This window comes from Gymnoscopelus microlampas (genome assembly GCF_963454915.1).
Source record: "Gymnoscopelus microlampas genome assembly, chromosome: 1".
In the NCBI taxonomy this organism is placed as follows: Eukaryota; Metazoa; Chordata; class Actinopteri; order Myctophiformes; family Myctophidae; genus Gymnoscopelus; species Gymnoscopelus microlampas.
The window spans coordinates 1,704,905-1,718,837 of record NC_139962.1 but is presented as its reverse complement, the minus strand read 5'-3'; the positions used below and the strand labels follow the sequence as shown (position 1 = coordinate 1,718,837).

General features: G+C 42.7%; 1 long non-coding RNA gene across 1 annotated transcript in view; it reads right to left on the bottom strand.

Annotated features, from left to right (window-relative positions):
* The window catches only part of LOC311045074, a 155,759-nt gene that overhangs the window by 99,878 nt on the left and 41,948 nt on the right, over positions 1-13,933 (bottom strand). The gene's annotated exons all lie outside the window — the stretch shown is intronic.

Sequence of the window (13,933 nt, the reverse complement as noted above, 5' to 3'; positions counted from 1 at the left end):
TGTGTTAGAACAGCATTTTAGGTTTGTCCATAACAAGACAGGCTGCAGGTGACGATGAACCCTCCAGACTCAGCCAGGGACATTTCTATTAAACAGGAGGAACCTGAAGACCATCCACTATTCTTTTCTCTTCTGTTGTAGGGCTGTCACAATATCTAATTTTACTAAGAAATAATCACGACAAAATGTATCATGACAATGATAATATCCTGATGATTAAAACAAATCACTCACTCTGTCTGGTTGCAGAAACATGAAAAACTGATTGAATACTTTCACCTTATTCACTTAAGACCATTATTTGCATCGCAGGAATCCATCTTTTGACACATTCTTCCTTGTGTAATCCTAAATTAAGAAGGATTTCTTCCCTAATATATGAATCCTATAATCTTTGCTCCCAAGATTCATGTGTTGGAGAGTTGGTCTTTGTCATTTTGCCTTTGCCTTCTGCAAATATTATTATTATTATTTTGAGACCATTAAGGTCTCAAACAGTTAACAAAGTTATTTTTCAATTGCTTCATTTCAGACCAGTGTGTGGAGTCCAGACTGCAGGTGAAGATGAACTCTCCAGACTCAGCCAGTGCCATTTCTATTAAACAGGAGGAACCTGAAGACCATCCACACCTCAGTAAGTTTCATATGCTCCCTCTTTCTTTCATATTTTCTGTTTTTTTATTTTTTTATTTTTCTGTTAAATTAAGTCTCCTCACATCTATATACAAATTACATCCTGCACATGATTCTACATTCATTCAAACTGATAACTCTGACTGGGGAGGCAGTCTGGGAGATAGGTGGGTCATTGAGTCTAATGTTTGTTATGTATAGCCTATGGACAATCAAAATCAGGTGGAAATGCGACATTTTGATGTGGTGTCATACTTAAACTTAAGGCACACTGACTATCAAGAAAATAAAAACATGGCACTTCATGTTGAAACGGTTGCCGACCCCTGTTCTACATGGACAAAGGAAGAATAGAGTTACATTTTAGAAATCCATTGTTCAATATCATGTTATTGTTCTGCTCCTAGACATCCTGCACCTTGTTGTGTGTAAAGAGGAGGATTCTTCTGAACAGGAGAGGAGCCCCAGTCTGCTCCACGAGAAACCAGAGCCTTCACACATTAAAGAGGAACAGGAGGAGCTACTTCAAAGACCAGAGGAGCCTGTTGGATCAATGTTGACATTACTAGCAGTGAAAAGTGAAATTGATGAAGACATCTCTTCACACTGCTCTGAAGTTGAGCTTGAATCTGACACTGAAGTCACTGAAGACAGTGATGATTGGAGTGAGACAAGTGGAGGTGTCCACACTGGAGAAAAAACATTCCAGTGTAAACTGTGTAACAAGAGTTTCAGTGGGTTATATGACCTGAAGAGACACCAGCGTGTTCACAGTGTTGAAAAAATATTCCAGTGTAAACATTGTAACATGAGTTTCAGAGAGTCATTTAACCTGAAGACACACCAGCGTGTCCACACTGGAGAAAAAACATTCCAGTGTGAACGTTGTGACAAGAGTTTCAGTCGGTCATGTGCCCTGAAGAGCCACCAGCGTGTCCACACTGGAGAAAAACTGTTCCAGTGTGAACATTGTGACAAGAGTTTCACTCAGTTAGGTCACCTGAAGACACACCAGCGTGTCCACACTGGAGAAAAAACATTCCAGTGTAAACATTGTAGCAAGAGTTTCAGAGAGTCATTTAAACTGAAGAGTCATCAGCGTGTCCACACTGGAGAAAAACCTTTCCAGTGTAAACATTGTGACAAGAGTTTCAGTCGGTCAGATGCCCTGAAGACACACCAGCGTGTCCACACTGGAGAAAAACCATTCCAGTGTGAACATTGTGACAAGAGTTTCACTCAGTTAGGTCACCTGAAGAGTCATCAGCGTGTCCACACTGGAGAAAAACCTTTCCAGTGTAAACATTGTGACAAGAGTTTCAATTGGTCAGGTGCCCTGAAGAGACATCAGTGTGTCCACACTGGAGAAAAAACATTCCAGTGTGAACATTGTGACAAGACTTTCACTCAGTCATGTGACCTGAAGACACACCAGCGTATCCACACTGGAGAAAAACCATTCCAGTGTAAACTTTGTGACAAGAGTTTCACTCAGTCAGGTAACCTGAAGACACACCAGCGTATCCACACTGGAGAAAAACATTCCAGTGTAAACTGTGTAACAAGAGTTTCAGAGAGTCAGGTGACCTGAAGAGACACCAGCGTGTCCACACTGGAGAAAAACATTCCAGTGTAAACTGTGTAACAAGAGTTTCAGAGAGTCAGGTGATCTGAAGAGACACCAGCGTGTCCACACTGGAGAAAAACCTTTCCATTGTAAATATTGTTACAAGAGTTTCAGTCGGTCAGGTGACCTGCAGAGACACCAGCGTGTCCACACTGGATGAAAAACCATTCCAGTGTGAACATTGTGACAAGAGTTTCAGTGCGTCATTTTCTCTTAAGCAACACCAGCGTACAGGGGCGTGCTTAAGGATCAGGAGGCCCTAGGCAAACCCCAGTATGAGGCCCCTGGGTCGTATGTAGGTCGCGGACCAATTTAAGGGTCGTGAGTAAATAACCCTTTATTTTTTGTTTCCAACATTTAGTTTTTAATTATTTTAAAAGATGTTTTACTAAGATTTTTTTTTTTTTTTGGAAAGGAGTGAAAATATCAGATCGAGCTATAATGTTTTTTTTTTCTAAATATATACAATATACATGTATGTGTGTGTCCACAGACAGACAAACTGTCTCTCTGATAACTCTATTCCAATCTCACCACATTACAAGTTATATTCATAGTGAATTGTTATGAAATTAAGTAATATCACTCTTTCTTTCTCTCCAATGGGGGGGGGGGGGAGAGAGAGAGAGAGAGAGAGAGAGAGAGAGAGAGAGAGAGAGAGAGAGAGAGAGAGAGAGAGAGAGAGAGAGAGAGAGAGAGAGAGAGAGAGAGAGAGAGAGAGAGAGAGAGAGAGAGAGAGAGAGAGAGAGAGAGAGAGAGAGAGAGATCTCATGGGGCCCCCTGACTGTTTGGCAGTGGCGTGCACAGACATTTTGAGGGGCAGGTGCTCAAGTAAATTATACTTTTTTTTGTTGACTTGGTCTGCTCTTTTTTCCCTCTACACATATACCTCTTTGCCAAAAATAGCCGATCTACAAGCCCACAACGCCTCGCAGCGCGAGGCGTTGTGGGCTTGTAGATCGGCTTTTTTTCGCTAAAGTTCTCCTCAGAAAAGGGATGCTAGGTTTCGAGTGGTTATGGTAAAAAGAAAAATCATATCACATAAAGATTTGGCGGACCCCCTGTAGTAACTCTGAGGACCCCCTAGGGGTCCCGGACCCCCTGTTGAAGACCCCTGCTGTAAACCTTTTTTCAAAAGGGAACTTCTGGTCAAGAGGGCAAAGGGCAGGTGCTCTAGCACCACCAAGAGTCTATCTGTGCATGTCCCTGCTGTTTGGGGGGCCATGTTGGATGTTTTTTAAGGGCCTCAAATAGATTGGAAAGCTGTTTATTTCTATTTTTATATATTAAAAAAAAAAAAACTTGCCTACAGCAAAGCACAGCCCTGCCAGCGTATCCACACTGGGGAAAAAGATTTACAGTGTAAACATTCTGACAAGAGTTTCAGTCAGTTAGGTGACCTGAAGTCACGCAATCGTACCCACACTGGAGAAAAAGCTTTTCTCTGTAAAATGTGTGACTAGAGTTTCACTCAGTCAGGTGACCTGAAGAGACACCAGCGTATCCACACTGGAGAAAAGCCTTTCCACTGTCAAGTGTTAACATTGTGACAAGAGAGTCAATCACCCAGGTTACTTTAAAAGACGTCAGCTTATTCACACCAAAAGGATCAAATTGATCCTCCTAGAGTCTTCGTTTTTTAGTCACACCTAAGGTCTTTGGGTAAATTTGACCCGGCTCATGTTCAAACATTCTAAAGTAGTTAAAAAAAAAAAAATCATATTAACTCATTGAGTGCCAGAATTAATTAATGAATTAAATCAGCCAGTGCCAGAGCATTTTTACCAACCTTTCAAGAGCCACAGAACATATTGCTCCAGGACGATCGACACACAGAGTGTCGGTTGTTACAAGTTGTTCCGTAAGTTGATCCGTATCTCCCGTATTGTTCAATAAAAAGCATTTTAATCCGATCATCAGAGTGCAATACACCTCCCAACCATTAGTGTCGCATGGTTGAAAGCTATGCAGAAAATTGCCGGTGATCGGATTAAAATGCTTTTTATTGAACAATACGGGAGATACGGGTACTTATCGCAGAACGGATCAACTTGTAACATCCGCGGCTCGGGGGTCAGCACTTTATATTTGAAATCTGAACGTTTATGTACATGTGAGAGTTGGCAATGTAAAAAAAATCGAACACCACTCTAAACCAGGAACTCTCGGCTCCATGACGCTTGTTTACAAGCGTCATGTGAACCATGGCTTGCCCAATAATAGCCTATTGGGCAATAACCCCCTTTTGAGGATCCTTGGAGACGCTGCTGTGCTGCTGTGCCAGAAGCGCTTCCCTTAAAACGGCATAAAAATAAAGGCAGGAGGATAATAATAATAGTAATGTCATTAAAACAATGGTAATAGGTAAACATCGACTAGTCGACTACCACTGGGGCAAATTAGTCGACCAGTAAAAATCTCTAGTCGTGAAAGCCCTACTCCGATACCGAGAGGGCACAAATACATGGACCACGTCACTGTGTATAGTTTAACCAGCAAACAAAATAAGTCTCTGATCGGCATTTGAGTCAACAAACCGTTCAATTTACAGATGGAGATGTAACATTACCGAGCGGGGAGATCATTCTCACAGACAGACAACCAGGGTGATAGGTTCGCCAAACAATTCCCTCATTATATGGGGTCGTGATATGAAGACGTTTGAGAACCCCTGCTTTAGAGACATTCTCCAGCTCTTTTGTTTTCTTCTTTTAAATCCTCACATTCATTTGTTTTAAAGGGATATTTCACTTTAAAATAAAAAAAACATTTTATCGTGTACTCAGGCTTTTGTGAGCCTCCCAGACAGTTTTTAAGTTGCTTGCTTGATTCAGTATTTTGATATTTGATATTCATTTTTATCAGACACGCCCACCTATACAAACTCATTATAACTTCAAACTCCATTTTTAACATGTTAGATTTATCAAAAACACCCGTCCTTGGTTCTGGTGACTCATCCTGCCCTCCTAATCGATTACTTTTTTCATTTATTTTTTGTTGTATTTAATTTTTTTCATTTTCCAAAGAACATATTGAAAATAAATGAAAAAGGTTATTGAAAAAACACGTTCTCCTCATGTATTAGAAGGACAATATCAGTCACCAGAAACAAGGACGGGTGTTTCATGTTAGATTTATCAAAAACACTCGTTCTGGTGACTCACCCTGCCCTCCGTGAGGGGGCCGTGTATTTTCGATTACTCTTTTCATTTATTTTTTTGTTAGGGTTAGGCCGTTGCTCCACCTCCGTGCCCGGCGTCTACTCCCGCGTGGCCCAGTTCAGCAGCTGGGTGGACCAGGTCATGGGTGCCAACTAAACCCAGTTCAGCAGCTGGGTGGACCAAAAAACTTTTTTTTTTTTAGATCAAGCAAGACTATAACCAGGTACCCAGGGGGCAAAGGGGGGTATGCTGCATTTGCTCTGCTATAAAAGGTTGGCCACCAGAAATAATATCTATGACCCCGTAGGATCACAACCTATATGGACAACCCGGTCAATTTTTTGCTGGAAATCCAATATGGCCGCCTCAATATTGGCCCCTATCAGTACCCAGGGGCAAAGGGGGGTATGCTGCATTTGCCCTGCCATAAAAGGTTGGCCACCAGAAATAATATCTATGACCCAGTAGGATCACAACCTATATGGACAACCCGGTCAACTTGCTGCTGGAAATCCAATATGGCCGCCTCAATATTGGCCCCTATCAAAAAATAGCTTTGGCAATAACTTTTGAACCAGATGGGCTAGAAATAAAAACTTGGTGTCTATTTCATGGTTTCAGAGCATGAGAAACTCAATTGAATACTTATCTTTATGATTGGGTGTGTCTGGCCCTTTAATTTGCATATTTCCAATGGATGGATGCCACGCGAAAATGAGTTTTACTATGACTTTTACAGTGACAGCTTACTGTTATGGCAAAAAGTCTGCTTTTTAAGCAATATGAACACATTTGGTCAGTTTGAGCTTTCATTTCTATTTTGTCAATATGGCTGCAGTCATAAATAATGTATGGTATTACATTTTCCCCCAGATTTATTGATTTATAGATCTATAGTTGTGGGGATGATTGCAGAGAAAAATCGGAGAAAAAGCCCACAATGTATCTTATGTATCATTTTAATAAACTAAATACAATATAAACATACACATGCACACTCCAAGACTTGCCAAAAACTTCAACTTTAGGGCTATACAAATTAACATAGTGGTACAAATTAACATAGTGGTATGCATTCAAGTAACATAACAAAATATAGACTACTTAGTGACAAATAGAGTAAAGGCGGAGTTGAGGTTGCCTACAAAAGGTTCATTTTGACCTCTATGGTGCTGTCTTGCCTGCTTCTAAAGCCAATGATACTATGGTACAATGCTATTCACTGTCACTGTTGTCATGTGTTGCACTGATCCTGCTGCATCGTGTCTCCAGTACCTGGCAACGGCATCCTAAGTAGCATGGAATTGCCTTCTTTGCACAGGAACAGAGGCATGATATTGCCTTGTTCATTGACAAAGGCAAGGCTGGCTCGGTAGATGCAAGAGGGACTGCATTGCTAGCACTGAGAGACCATCCATACTCTGTGAAAGAAGGAATATCCGGCTTGGCGATATGTGCACATTTATCTATTGTGGTTGCTAGAGCAGCTCTTCTCAGGTGCAGGTCAAAGCAGCGAGCAGCCGGCGGTAGCTCACCGTGGTCCCCGTGGTGCCAGCGGTCCTGCTCCCTCGCCGAGCCATGGTAAACAGAAGCAGCCGGCGGCGGACGCCGCCACCGAGCCACAGAAACTTCCATCAAGTCTGGTAATCGGCGATTCCATTATCAGAAACGTGAGACTCAACAATGCCCATATTCTGTGTTTTCCTGGGGCTGAAGTACTCGATATCGCCGACAAAATTCCAGACACCATAAAATCCCATCCGCAGACTGAACGTCTGGTTATTCATGTGGGTTGTAATGACACGTCCAAGCCCCGTTCTGAACTTTTAAAAGGTGACTTTGCCCACTTGTTTGATGTCCTCAGCTCACTCAAATGTAGAGTATTTATCTCGGGTCCACTTCCCACGATAAATCGCGGGTTAGAGCGATTCAGTAGGCTGCTCAGCCTGAATACATGGCTGTCCTCCGCCTGTAACGCTCGTGGCATAGCTTTTATTGATAATTTTAACGTGTTCTGGGAAAATAGCCATTTCTTTAACCGAGATGGTCTTCACCTGAATTACACTGGGGCACGGGTGCTGACTAATGTTTTGGCTTTTGGAATCCTACATTCGGATCAAAACAAACCTCGCAGCCCCGTGACTATGACCGGAAATGACCGGTCCGGCAGGAAATGAAGTTCTATGGGTCCCAGTCCCCACCACTTAGGTTCCACTTCGACCACTGACAAAGTTTCAGCTGGACTTGGACCACATATTGTCAACACTATCCCGGTTTTAATAACAAACCGCTGTCCCGTTAGATCTGATTACAGACAACATGGTAACAGGCGCTGCCTGCGCACTTCAGTCAACATAAATAACTTAATTATCCCCAGTAGCCACAGCGATCAGGCTACCCCTCTTCCCCAAGACACAGCAACTTTTTCAATGGGCCTTTTAAATGTTAGATCCCTGCTTTTAAAATCTTTCATTTGTAGAGATTTTATCCTGTCAAATAATTTAGATCTATTTTTTATAACTGAGTCCTGGTTGAGCCCTGGTGACATGTCAACTCTTAATGACACTTGCCCCCCCAACTTTTTGAGTTTTAATCATCCTAGACTGACTGGCCGTGCTGGAGGTCTAGCCATAATTTACAGGGATATTTTAAAATGCTCTATTGTTGATTTTGGCACGTTTTCTTCCTTTGAAATGTTCTCTATTTTACTCAAAGGTAAATCGCCTATTTTATGTGTTTTAATCTATAGGCCTCCTAAACTCACTGGTTTTTTAGATGAATTCGCTGAGCTTTTATCTGTTATTATGACCCAGTATGACCGCATAATAATTTCAGGGGATTTCAATTATCACGTCTGTTGTCCGTCATCGGCTTTAGTGACTGATTTTATTACACTGTATGAATCTTTTAATTTGGTACAGCATGTAATGGGTCCCACGCATATAAAAGGACATACCCTAGACCTAGTTCTATCCCATGGTGTCTCCCTGAACAACTTTGATGTTGTAGACTTTCCCCCCTCAGATCATAAAGCGGTGCTCTTCCAGACTTTACTCCCTTCCATTCCTCCTCAGCCACCTATGTCATCCCGCTCACGATCCTTTAAACCAGACGCCAACCAGCGCTTCAGACAGGCTTTTCCGGCTCATCTCTGCCTTTCCCCTCAAACTGCCCCAGCCCAACTTTCAGTTAATGACCTAGTCAATGATTTTAACAGCACATGTACTCATATCCTGGATTCCATTGCCCCATTCAAAGTCAAATACACTAAGCCTAAAATAATCCTCTGGCAAAACGAACAGTCTAGGGAAATCAAAAAACAATGCAGAAAGGCAGAACGAAAATGGAAAAAAGATAAACTCATGTCATCACACAACTACCTCAGAGACCTGATGCACGAATATCAGTCAGCTGTCAAGGATGCCAGAAAGGACTACTTTTCCAAGTTAATTGCCTCCCATGCCCATAACTCCAGGATAATGTTCCAAGCAATCCAGTCTGTCATTAGCCCACCACCCAGTCAGCCCCAAGAAGCTTCCACAGATAAATGTGAAGAGTTCCTCCAACATTTCACCAATAAAATAGAGGGAATTAGACAGCAGTTGTCTGCTGAAACAACAGTGCCCACTTACTGTCCGGTGCCACCCTCCCAACTTACCTCATTCAATCCAATCACGACAGCAACACTCTTGGAAATCATCACACACATGAAATCCTCATCATGCCCCCTGGATATCATTCCCACCAAATTTTTAAAGGAGAATATACAGACTGTTGCCCCCCATATTGTATCCATTATGAACTGTTCATTGTCCACTGGAATAGTTCCCTCAAATTTTAAAAATGCCCTGGTCCAACCGCTTTTAAAAAAACCGTCACTTGACCCCCTTATTTTAAATAATTTTAGACCCATTTCCAAATTGCCATTTTTATCGAAAATCTTAGAAAAAATCGTGTCCTCGCAACTGATTACTTTTATGAATTTTAACTCTGTCTTTGAGAAATTTCAGTCGGGTTTTAGGGCAATGCACAGCACAGAGACGGCACTTTTAAAAGTGACCAATGATCTTTTAATTAATGCGGACTCTGGTGACTGTACAATTTTATTCCTTTTAGACCTTAGCTCTGCTTTTGACACTGTCGATCACTCAATTTTAATCAAACGCCTGAAAGACTTAGTCGGCATAAATGAGGTAGCCTTGGAGTGGTTCCGCTCATACTTAACAGACAGGAGTTTCTCAGTCGTGATTGGGGAGGCCTCCTCATCACAGGCTCCTTTTAAATGCGGTGTTCCGCAAGGCTCGATTTTGGGCCCCCTCCTGTTCACAATTTACATGCTACCAATTGGCAACATCATTCGTCACCATGGCATCCATTTTCATAGCTACGCAGATGATACACAGCTGTATATACCGTTAAAAACTGGTGTCACAGGAAACATACCCCGCCTGCTTGAATGTCTCTCGGACATCAAAAAATGGATGTCCCAGAACTTTCTACAACTTAACGACACAAAATCAGAAATCATATTATTCGGCCCCCCAAATTCAACCCACTCCTTCCACTCTGAACTTGGCACGTTAGCTCCAAATATCACCCTCACTGCCCGTAACCTAGGTGTAATTTTTGACCCAGCCATATCATTTCACACACAAGTCACAAGAGTAGTCCAGTCCTGCTACTACCAGATTAGGAATATTGCCAAGATTAAATCATTCATCTCCACTGCAGACCTGGAAACCGTCATACATGCCTTTATTTCATCCCGCCTAGATTACTGTAACTCCCTCTACTCAGGTATCAATAAAAAAACACTATCCCGTCTTCAGATGGTGCAAAACTCTGCTGCCAGGTTACTCACCAATACAAAAAAAAGAGAACATATCACACCCATCCTGGCTGCCCTACATTGGCTGCCCGTGAGCTACAGAATAGATTTTAAGATTTTATTGATCACTTTTAAAGCCCTACACGGACTGGCCCCCAGTTACATTGTGGACTTGTTACAACCGCATGAGCCAGTTCGCCAGCTTAGATCCTCAGATTGGGCCCTCCTGGATCCTCCCACAACGCACTTTGTCACACGGGGGGACCGGGCCTTTTCGGCCCGGGCACCGGTGCTCTGGAATGCCCTACCCTTGGACCTTAAGTTGGCAGAGTCAGTTTCCTCTTTTAAATCGCTTTTGAAAACACATCTGTATATAAAGTGTTTTTCCTAAGGATTGTTTTATGGACTGACTTTAAAATGCCATTTTTTGTTTTGTTTATGTTTTTCTTTGTTTTCTTATTTTAATCTTTCTCATGCTGATGTTTGCGGTTTTTAATCATGTATGTAAAGCACTTTGTAACTTTGTTTGGAAAAGCGCTATACAAATAAATTCATTCATTCATTCATTCAAAGGCATTCTCTGTCGGGGGCAGCAGCTTTAAGAGGGTTGATCTATTATTGAGGAACTTGTACACTCTAAGCTTACTCAGGTCAAAATCCTCCGGGTGGTCCGCTTTGGATGTATATACAGCAATTGTGAGGTCTCGTGCCTGATTGATGACGTCATATGAAAGGGAATCAGAAGAGTTTTCACCAAACTCCTCAAGTGCAGGGAGATCCAGACGCATGCTGGCCTTGAACCATGCCTTCTTCCCAGTGAAAAAGGGATAGCTGGTGGTATCTCTGCCACTTAAACTATGGATAAAGGGCAGGGCACGACACTGTGCAAGCCCCAGTGCTGATACCATTTGATGGATAGGAAGGTATGAATTGTGTTCTCACCCACAGCTCTGGAAGGCATCTGACATGGGTTGCTGCATAGTAAAGGCACATGATGATGATGTCTGTGTCATTGGCATGGATGACAACTCTGTCAACTTTGTCATTCTGGACACTGTACAGGGTGTGGAGTATTATTCTTGTATCAGCTTCCTGTTGTGTGGATTCTAGTGCAGGGACATCTTCAATAGACCCCTCCTTGATCACCACACTCCTTGTCTCTTCTTTAAACCACCCACCCAGGTAAAGATGTGTTGGACCAAGGGCCGACTTAAGTTTCTCATTTTCACACCATTCGTCACAGAGGAAACTCAATAGGTTTGCCTTGTTAGCTGACACAGCAAAAAACTCCTGAGGATCTGGAGCTGTGTAACGCATACTGACTTCATATTCTTTGGTAGGTTTTGGTCGAGCATATCTGTGTTCTTGCTCAGCTGTCTTAAGACTAGGTCCACTGTACCGGTCACAACAGAAGTGAATGATCTCTGTGCCAGCAGGCACATCATTCAACAGCAGACGTTGGTATCGTTCAGCGATTGTTCCAAATGCTTCACCTTTCAGGAACGACCAATGGCGTATGGCATACATGGCATCAATAACTACTGCTGTTTTTCTGTCTTCTGTAGGCAGGTCAGGGATGCATGCAACTTTGGTCTCCTCTTTCAGGACCTTCACAAGGCTTGCCTTGGTACCTGTTCTCATCCTGCCATCTTCCTGGAAGAGGGAAGGGGGGAAGCCACTGCACTCGTGGTTGCCTATAAAGTCAACAAGGTTGAGTTCTCCACCACTGGCTATGATTTGGGTCATGCGCAGGAGGGCAGTAATTTCATTGCTCTTGCCAGGTGCTGAGGTTTTCCCCTTAGACTTTTTAGATTTTGTGTTTTGAGTGTGGGAAGTGTTAAGCTTCATTATGCTTGTCTTCTTCTGTTCACTGGACAATGACTCACACAGTGCCTTCAGACCCAGTTCTTTCACACTCATCAAGTGGTCCTTGACTGTGGAATCAGCACACTGTCCTGTAGATATGTTGATCGTGGATGATGTGCTCACTGTAAATGGGTTAGTCTCCACTGCTGCCATGACCTTGACTACCATCTCTGCATCCCGGATTACACGACTCTGACCAGACTCATGGTGTGGGTTGGAGGAGTGGAGGTGGAGCATAGACTTGAGCTCTGCAGAGACAGCTGCAGTGAGTGGTTTTGTGTAGACCCATTTTGTCCTGGCAGCAGGGCTGAGTGTAATGCCATCCAGACTGCTTGCTTCCTTGGCATCGGCATTATAGGTCTGCTCCAGTAGCATGTCAAGAGAAACACTGTTGTGGCTGCCATCTGCTCGTCTGCCAACAAATACACCTGCCATCAGTGCTTCATGTACCTCTGAAGCTGTTTCTGGTAGTTTCTTCATCTCAGCCAAATACAGAGGTAAAGATTGCTGCCCGTACTTGTAGTGGCCTGCTGCAGTGAGGTAGGGTAGCATTCTTGCTGATTCACAGAGATGTCCTGTCCAGTCACCTTCCCGATCGTACTAGATAAACCTTTGGAGAATATCTGACATCTCCAGGAAGGTTTCCCAGAGGACTGCAGTTGGTTGCCCATTCAATGATTCCTGAAAAAGCAGCAGCTGCTCTCTTAGGACTGCCATCTCTGGACTGCCATCTCTGTTGCCATAACAGTCAGCTGTCACTGTAAAAGTCATAGTAAAACTCATTTTCGCGTGGCGTCCATCTTGGAAATATGCAAATTAAAGGTCCAGACACACCCAATCATAAAGATAAGTATTCCATTGAGTTTCTCATGCTCTGAAACCATGAAATAGACACCAAGTTTTTATTTCTAGCCCATCTGGTTCAAAAGTTATTGCCAAAGTTATTTTCTGATAGGGGCCAATATTGAGGCGGCCATATTGGATTTCCAGCAGCAAGTTGACCGGGTTGTCCATATAGGTTGTGATCCTACTGGGTCATAGATATTATTTCTGGTGGCCAACCTTTTATGGCAGGGCAAATGCAGCATACCCCCCTTTGCCCCTGGGTACTGATAGTGGCCAATATTGAGGCGGCCATATTGGATTTCCAGCAAAAAATTGACCGGGTTGTCCATATAGGTTGTGATCCTACGGGGTCATAGATATTATTTCTGGTGGCCAACCTTTTATAGCAGAGCAAATGCAGCTTTCCAAAAAAAAGGGGGTTTTGCCCCCTGGGTAAGGGGTCATCAATATGTCCGTACACAGACAAATGTGTCCGTGGCAAAGACTTGCGGCCCTATTCTGGGCGCCGTCTTACCCATTATCCCTAAACTTCTTTGCCATTTTTTACTATTTTGAAAAACATCTTCAAGTAGTTCAAATAGCCAATCTACATCGACACATTGTGAACTTGTAGATTTGCTATTTCAACTATTTGATTTTTTCCCCCCAAAATAGTAAAAAATGTCAGAGAAGTTTAGGGATAATGGGTAAGACGGCGCCCAGAATAGGGCTGTTGATCTCAGTGTTGATTTCGTCGACTAAAATTATGACGAAAAATGTTGATCGATTACCTTTTTTCACTGACAAAAACTAAATAAAAACTAAGCTACGACGACTAAAACTATGACTAAATATATTGACAATTTCTTCAACAAATAAAAACTAGACTAAAATGTTACTGAGGGATCTAGTGGAGAAGAGATCCAGTAGAACTAAAAAACAAGTCATTTCATGTTTGGTTGAGCTCGGGTGTTTATGCAACCAAGTGTA